Consider the following 9,582-nt stretch of genomic DNA (forward strand, 5'->3'; position numbering starts at 1 on the left):
TGGGTGAATTTGTAAAGGTTGTACATACAACCAGTGTAGATGTAACTTTGTATTTTCTCTATGCTGCTCAGTAGAGAATGCACATGTTAAAACGCAAGGCAATAACTTGATATCAACGAATCATTTGCCTATTGCTAAAATATTATCGTTCCTTTTCAGAGTTTAACATTGATGCAACATAGTATGTAGACTAGGCCACTCTTATGCCATCACTGTGAAATGTTTATTTCGGTCGAAGGGCAAAAGACTTACCCAAAAGGAAAATTGGTCACGGCAGGCCGTTTAGGCTTCACTACGTTCAGGTATGTGGTGACTGTAATTGCCCCAGTAATAATGCCATAATATCAAGTGGATCATGTCAAATAACATCAAAATGTACTTGGCGATAAAAAGTTTTGATCCAAAGTCTCATGATGTGAATTGAGCTTTTAGTCTGAAATTGTAGTTGGGATGCAAGGAGGAGATAAAATCAAATCAAAWGATTTGGTCTAAATATGAATTATGCTATTTAAGTCGGTCTATAATCGAATATTTCTTAATGATCAGAATGTTTTGGGAAAGTAAGCTGTATCATATTTCATGATTAAGAGTGCAGCGATAAGACAATTATAATATGTATTATTATGGTTATGATGATTGTGATCAGGCCTACTACTATCGCTAGGATTATTGTGACAGCCTACTGTAATTATTGTGATTATTATACGATCCGTATTAATTGTTAAGATAGTCATTATTACCATTATTATTCGTTGGTTGTCATTTAATATAACATTTGCCAATAATAACAACAACAACAGTAACATATTATTACAGGCTATCATTGATGTTATCATGCTGTGACTGTGTATTGCTGCTGTTATTTATTTGAATATATGCGATGGTCAAAGGAACCAATTGGGCGCAGAAGCCAATTCTACATCTATTCCACGTCATTTCATTGAAATGACGTGGAAACAAGGTTGATTTAACCAGTGCGTGCCCAGTGGGAAGTTAGCCTAGTTTGCCATGCTTCTTGCTTGTAGTGCAAGTCTCAGAGCCAAAATAATTGTTACACTACAATTTAGTGGGCCTAGTTCAGACAATGTACTTAGGCTACTGATGTATTGAAGCCAACGACTAGACTAATATATAGTATGAAAAAGGTCCTAAAAAGTTGTACTCTGTCTGGACCACTTTGGTCCTGATTTCTCCCCTGGCTACATGCGAATACTATATTGTACCTTCCCAGTGAAGATGGGGACGTGCATGATGGTAGCATCCAACAGCACATTTGTCATCTGTGTTTTGGGTTGCGAAGTATATTTCCTGGTCCTTGAGATTCTGACAAATCTGCAGAAATGGCAAATGAGTTAGTGATGACTATAGGCATACTCCACTACAGTTTCCCACTTGCTATAATGAGTGTATGGACTCCATTGTGGGAACTCAGCTTTCAACCCTAAATAGACTCTAGAGTCTAGAGGAAGGATAGTGTTTCTGAGTTGTTAGGAACATTTTGGAGCTATTAACATTAGTTTCTAACTAATTTCATGTATCACAGATGTGTTAAATATGAGTTATATTATATTCTATCATATNGGTTTTAGCAAATGCGTGGTTTTAGCAAATGTATAATCGCAGCTTGGGACCTTTTTAAAGTGTCCCATTGATGACTCGAACCTCTCTCATCCGACACCATTAAAGTCCTTTACAGGTTAACACTTCTGAAAGGTTCGGAAAGGTTGAGTGCCCTGGAACTTTAGTACGGCCGTAATGAGGACGACTGCAGGTTAACGACATATAGTCGTGTTTCAGAGGGCCAGGGCTGGATTTCACGTGAGAAGGACAAAAGAAACAATATTTACGACACTTTTAAGCATCCATCATTTTGACATCTGTACGTCTGGCACCTGGTCTTCATTAACATTAAGAGCAGAGCTCGGCCAATCAAAAATATTGGAAAATCTATTTTGCACAACAGTCAAATGAGTGATAATATACTATTTACATAATTTAGCAGACGCTCTTTTCCAGAGCGACTTACAGGAGCAATTAGGGTTAAATGCCTTGCTCACGGGAACATTGGCAGATTTTTTTYCACCTAGTCGGCTCAGGGATTCGAACCAGCACCCTTTCGGTTAGTGGTGCAACGCTTTTAACCGCTTCCTGCCCCGAGGTACAGACGTCAGTTCAAGGCCTAGTATTGATTTACATTTGGTTGAGTTGTCAACTAACGTGAAATCAATACATTGGATTTTTGTCATTGGATTTAGGTTAAAAGTTGGCTGAAAAAAAWTGGAAATTATTTTATATTGTTGACAGATGTAATCCGTTTTCCACATTGATTCAGTGTAATCACATTGAATGTTTTTGTTGAAATKACGTGGAAACGTTAATTCAATCAGTTTTTGCCCAGTGGAATGCTTCGTTTATGTTTGGTAATTCTTCAAAACGAATTAATGTAAACATTAGTTCGTTTTAATTCAGCATGTTGTTTGTTGATAGGCCGTCATTGTAAATAAGAATTTGTTCTTAACTGACTTGTCTAGTTAAATGAAGGTTAAATAAAAATTACTTTAAAAAACAATTACCATCATTTTTATTTTACTAGGCAAGTACGTTAAGAACCCATTCTTATTTACAATGACGGCCTTATCCCGGCCAGAACCCTAACGACGCTGGGCCAATTGTGCGCAGCCCTATGGGACTCCCAATCGCGGCCGGATGTGATACAGTTGGGAATCGAACCAGGGTCTGTAGTGACGCCTCTAGCAGTGAGATACAATGCCGTACACTGCTGCGCCACTCGGGAGCCCAATGTAGACTTAACCTACTGTAAATCCAAACCCATAACCTCAACCAAAACCCATAACCTCAAACCCTTAACCCTAAACCTGAAAATGATGTCAAACATCCTTAAAAATAAATATGCATAATAAAAATGTATATAAAGTCACATTTTGTCCAATACATGTATCTAAAGGCCAAAATATATTTTAAACATAACACCATCAATTATAGTATATGATCACTGATAAGCCTATTGTGTCCCTTTTCATTCCCTCCCCAGAGCTTCTTGATGAACACCACAAGGACAGGACACATCTGGAAGAGTGGCATGAAGTAAAAGTACATTTCCCTGAGTAACAGTAAAGAAACTTTAATACAAAATGACTCAAGTAAAAGTAARAGTCACCGAGTAAAATATTAGTTGAGTAAAAGTMTAAAAGTATTTGGTTYTAAATATACTTRMGTACCAAAATGAAATGTAATTGYCCATGTACTTAAAGTATCAAAAGTAAAAGTTTGAATCATTTCAAATTCCTTATATTAAGCAAACCAGAAGGCACAATTATATTGTTTTTTAAATGTATGGATAGCCAGGGGCACACTCTAACCCACAGACAATTTACACACAAAGCATTTGTGTTTAGTGAGTCCGCCATATCAGAGGCAGTGGGGCAGGGATGTTCTCTTGATAAGTGTGTGATTTGGACTATTTCCCTGTCCTGCTAAGCATTCAAAATGTAATGAGTAATTTTGGGTGTCAGGGAAATGTATGGAGTAAAAAGTACATTATTTTCTTTAGGAATTTAGTAGAGTAAAGTAAAAGTTGTTAAAAATATAAATAGTAAGGTACAGTTAGCCCAAAAAACAACTTAAGTAGTACTTTAAAGTATTTTTACTTAAGTACTTTACACCACTGCCTATGAACACGTTGGCTAAATATGAGGTTGTGTACTAGCAAGATGCACCGGATCAAAGAGCAGCATTGTCGAGCTCAAACAAAACAGTAAAGGCCTTATGTAGCCTATCTATGGGACGAATATGATGAAGTAAGTTGACACGTTGATTTCCATAGGTTGCCAAGTTTTCTAAGTAACTTTTTAGTTTTCCTCCTATTCCTGTTGGTTTTGGAATACGAATTCGTTTGATCAGATCTCATGCATAGCCTACAGAAGAATAGCAATGGGTTCAAGGAAACTCGGGTGCTGTCTTGTTTAGTTGTTTTATTAGTCTGTTAAAGTGCTTGCCATAACAAATGACTTTTTGCACCATCAGATGACAAAGGAGATTTTAAAGAGACATGGCATGCCCTCCACATGGTTTACTTTGCCTGCCACCAATTTAGAATGTGGAGAATTCTTGAAATTCTACACTGGAATTCTATTCCACAATTATGTGGCGCCATCTGGTGGATATGCAGCTGAGCGTATCTGAAACGCTGCACTACATTTACATTTAAGTCATTTAGCAGACGCTCTTATCCAGAGCGACTTACAAATTGGTGCATTCACCTTATGATATCCAGTGGAACAACCACTTTAGAATAGTGCATCTAACTCTTTTAAGGGGGGGGGGGGTTAGAAGGATTACTTTATCCTATCCTAGGTATTCAAGTACCTAGGATAGGTTCTCATGATCAACCCTTTTTTTGGTTACTGTACTCCCAATTACATTTTTCTCAGCCTGAAATATCCCCTCACGTACAACTGAGTACTAGGCCTACGTTCTTACGAGTCTTCACAAGTAGGCCACCCCCTGTAGACTGACCAGGTTCCCCCCGTTTGAGAACCCTTGAACGAGGCCAACTACAGTGTCCTCTTTAATTATTGGGACAGTGAAGCATGTTTATTTCGTTGGKCTCTATACTCCAAAGATTTGGATTTGAAATCAGCTTGTGACTCTGCAAACTTGTTGAATGCATTTTCTGTTTGTTTTGGTTGTGTTTCAGATTATTTTGTGCCCAATATAAATTAATGGTAAATAATGCATTGTGTCATTTTAGAGTACATTTGATTGTAAATAAGAATATAATATGTTTCTTAACACTTCTACATTAATGTGGATGCTTCTATGATTACGGATAATCCTGAATGAATCGTGAATAATGATGAGTGAGAAAGATACAGACGCACAAATATCATACCCCCCAGAAATGCTATCTTCCCCTGTTATTGTGATGGTGAGAGGTTAGCATGTCTTGGGGGTATGATATAAAATGCTAACCTCCCCTGTTATTGTGATGGTGAGAGGTTAGCANAGCATGTCTTGGGGGTATGATATAAAATGCTAACCTCCCCTGTTATTGTGATGGTGAGAGGTTAGCATGTCTTGGGGGTATGATATAAAATGCTATCTTCCCCTGTTATTGTGATGGTGAGAGGTTAGCATGTCTTGGGGGTATGATATAAAATGCWAAYCTCCCCTGTTATTGTAATGGTGAGAGGTTGGGGGGGTATATATTTGTGCGTCTGTATCTTTCTCACTCATCATTATTCACGATTCATTCAGGATGATCTGTAATCATGGTAGCATCCACATTCATGTTGAAGTGACTCCAAAATGACACAATACATTATTTATCATTCACTTCTATTGGGCACAAAATCATCTGAAACACAAGCGAAACAAAAAGCAAATGCATCCAACAAGTTGAGCAGTCACAAGTTTGATGTAGTCATTGCCTGCTATGAATAATTAACTTTTGACTAGTTTAATACAAAGTGAATTTGTCCCAATACTTTTGCTCTCCTAAAATGGGAGTACGGTGTACACCCGATATGGATGAAAATACCCTCAAATTAAAGATGACAGTCTGAACTTTAAGATCACAGTCATTGTTTGATTTCAGATCCAAACGTTTGGAGAATAGAGCCAAAAGATGAAACCATGCCACACTGTCCCAGTTATTACGGGGCACTACGAATCCAACTACAGTATAAATACACTCATAACTTATGTTATTTATATATMTTTTTTAAGTAATTGTACTTTTAATACCTTTTTGGAAAATACATGCAGTCGTTTAAAAATATGATAAATTAGGTTTTGCATTTGTGTTTCGTTATAGGCTGATGACCATATTGTGATACAGTATTTACATCATGTTTTTATAACTGCACACCAGATTACGGATATTGAATCTGTTTCAGATGTTTATCTTTCTGGATTTCAGATTAGGCCTAATTGTTCATTTAGACCTATAGCAAATTAGGCCTATACTAACTAATTCTACACGCTGCATTCTGGGTCTGGTTGAGTGGAGACTGTGGCCTCAAGAGGGCAGCATGTTACCACAGTGACCTCCAGGCCATTGACCGTGTTGGGAGTTCAACGCTCATGCTCTATTGGTACAAGCAGAGGTAATGGGTGGGCCCGTAAAATAGGCCTATAGAAGTAAATGTTGGTGTCCGTTTTCTCGCCATTTTATTTGAAACGGTAAGAATAAGATTGTTTTATTTTATTTATTTATCCTTTATTTATCCAGGTTAGTCACATTGAGATAAAAAAACATATTTAAAAAAGAAAGAAAGACCTGGTCCAACCAAGACAGCAGCAGGGACAATGTTTGAGACAAATATCAACTATCAGACATACAGTAACAACGTACAGACTTAGACACACCATAGCTTGCCCAAGGACACAACGGCTACACCACTGCCTATGTTATCCAGACTAGCACATTTGTTAAACATTTGTCAACTTGTTGTTTTAAGTAGCCTGCAGTATATGGTTTAAACCGAGAAATAGGCCTAAAAGAAAAGGGAATATCACCATTTATTCAAACAATGTAGGCAGCCACGTTGATAATAAGCGTGCCCTCAATTCAGCTTTCATCTCTACATAAAAGTAGATCGCCCTACTCTTCACGCAGTACTTAACCAGAGCAGCGGGCAGTACCATCCAGCACTTTTCTTTGGACCCTGACGTCTTCATTGCAAATGCCCCATCATCGTGGTATTCCATAAAGGATGTGTTCGATCTAACACGCGTTGTTCCATTTATCGAATTACTTTACTTTTGGCACGATCTTAACTATGGCCGTGCGTTTTTAAACCGTTTTAGACCTATGGCAAAGAGGCAATCGAAAGAAATGTACAGTGTAATGAGTGAATGCCATAGCTTGCAGGTGCAACCAGATAAATATGGCTCTAAGTGTAACCATCAATATTTGGGATTCGAATTGCGAATATCGTTGAAGGTTTATGGACACATTTCATTAAAAAAAAATACATCGTTGTTTTTGTGGTGGTATTTCTTAGATGCTTAGAATGAAATATTTTCTTTACATTATCAAAATATTTATGCAAAGCGCCAGAGGACAGTTGCAGAGATCAAATCAGATAGACCTAAATTGAGATTAAATAGCCTCATCTTTTCAACATAATTTGTTTAACTTGTATTATTACACATATTACATAATGTTTGTAATTAGATAGAGTAAGACATATTATTTATTTTAATTGTCTTACCAAATGTGCCTAAATGACTATACACTTCAAGTAAGAAAATCTCAATTTTGTTGAGAAAATTTGGAACCAACCGAGAGCCTAACAACCAAAGTAAATATTTGGATGTGAAGAGCTCCTGAGGCCTCTCCTCTCCTCTCCTCTCCTCTCCTCTCCTCTCCTCTCCTCTCCTCTCCTCTCCTGTCCTGTCCTCCCCTCTCCTCTCTTCCCCTGTCCTCTCCTCCCATGTCCTCCCCTGTCCTGTCCTCTCCTCCCCCTGTCTCTTATACACATCTAGATGTGTATAAGAGACAGCCTCTCCTCTCCTCTCCTCTCCTGTCCTCTCCTGTCCTGTCCTCCCCTCTCCGGCTGAAGCTGAAGTCTGAGGGTGTAGTAGAGGGCTCGCGAGGTCATTGTGGAAAGAAACATTCCCGTTATCATGAACATGACTTATCTTTGCCTTACGAAGTTTTGCACTTAAATGGAGAGTCCTTTTCAAACGTACCCACTTGAGCCACCGTAGTAGGCCTACTTGCATTCAGTAATCTGTTAGTTCTTGCGACCTGGCTGTAGTGTTTGTCAACATTATTTGAGCAGTTGTTCACTGAGTACCTTGTTGCACAGATCTGCGTTTTCCCTGTTTTTATAGGAGGATTATCCCTGTTTTTATAGGAGGATTATCCCTGTTTTTATAGGAGGATTATCCATGTTTTTTATAGGAGGATTATCAAACTATGATTAAACAAAAGTAGCCTTTCTCTTGATGTCTCTGGGGTGTGTTTTAGATCTAATGTTGTCCATTCTGTCTTTTGTTACCAGGCTTGTTTTTAGAGTTGTATTCAGTGCATAAAGATGCAATATCTTGGTGCGTAAAGATTAAAGCGAAGTGAAAGGCCACTATTTTGATACGCCATATTATCCAAATCATCTAGGTCAACGACTCCGTTTGTGTGGTGGAAACTAAAAGGCTTTTTAATTCATTTGGAAATGCATAAGTAATATTTCTGCTCACTATAAACTTGGCGGGTGTTCGACGTAGAGCAGCAGAAGATAGTACTGCACGCAKCCCATTCCATTCAAAACCATGACAACAAGGAACAAGCTCGGATTTATTCTGGAAAGTTAAAGGACATTGTTGCAGGGCGTCAATCACCGTATTATTGCAGGACTGAACAAATGCAAAATCTCGAATGGAACAAATGCTTCCAACGGGTCTCGGACGCAGAGCTACATTTCCCTCCTTTGTTCTCGGCCTCTGGTTGGCGTGTATTTGTGTTCCCCCTCGGCCGACCACCCAGGACGACTTGAAATGGGAGGCTGAGGCTTGTCCACTCTCCTCGCTAGGGTAGGCTCTGTCACCAAGGCAAGGTGCGCGGAGCAGAGCAGAGATGAGAGGGACTGGCATGGGAACTAGATGGAACTCCACGGACCTGCCTGTGCCTCGTGCAAGTATATCTGAAGTGTGGGACAAGAGCCAATATTAGACCTCTCTTCAGTCTGAAGTACAGTTAAACACACTCCAAAAACGAACGGAAAAAAGCAAACATGCATTATACGTTTATGCCTCATCTTCCCCTTACAGCCCTCCTTACAAGTGCCCCAGAATATGAATGCGTCTTCTGGTGATTCTTGATCACCTTTATCAGCTGCCTCATTACTTCCTATTTATATCCCTTTATAAAACATGTGTTTTGACTGGGGGTGAAGGACACTTGTTCCGCCTTAGTGACATAGCGTTTGACCCATCCAAGAAGGGCGTGCCATATCATGGAATCAAAAGCACTCATGTGATTCAAGTGTTATCTCTAACACTAATACTAAAATACTAACATACTTGTCTCAATTTATTTCACACTGTCCTTATGGCTAGCTTCTTAGAATTCACGTCTGTCACAAGATAAATTGCCATAATACGATTCTGTCTTCTCATTAGAAATTGGTCATTGTCATCTCTCCATTTGATAGTGGTGCTCTGTGTGTAGCCTATACAGAAAAACGCATTTTTCCTCGGGAAATTAGAATGAGATTGATAGCGGAATAAGCGCAAGTTAAAGAAAAATAACCTAATATTGCATTATTTGAAGATGAAGACAATCCAAACAAAAATGTCCTTAAGAAGATTTTTATTTTTATTGTCCTGTCTTTATATTTCAGGGACATTATTTACAACATGATTGTTCAAGTCTTTTCAAAATACCTGTAATGACTATGGGGCTGCACACCCATAAATAAATTAGTTAAACCAACTCAGGGACATCTCACACTAATTGCTCACTTTGTATGCAAATATTGGACATGTTATTTCGACGGGGGGGGGGGTGACGGGGCTGGGCTCTGTTGTCACTTGCCACCCAAGATGTGATTCAGC

This window comes from Salvelinus sp. IW2-2015, linkage group LG4q.2 (assembly GCF_002910315.2).
Source record: "Salvelinus sp. IW2-2015 linkage group LG4q.2, ASM291031v2, whole genome shotgun sequence".
NCBI classification, from domain to species: Eukaryota; Metazoa; Chordata; class Actinopteri; order Salmoniformes; family Salmonidae; genus Salvelinus; species Salvelinus sp. IW2-2015.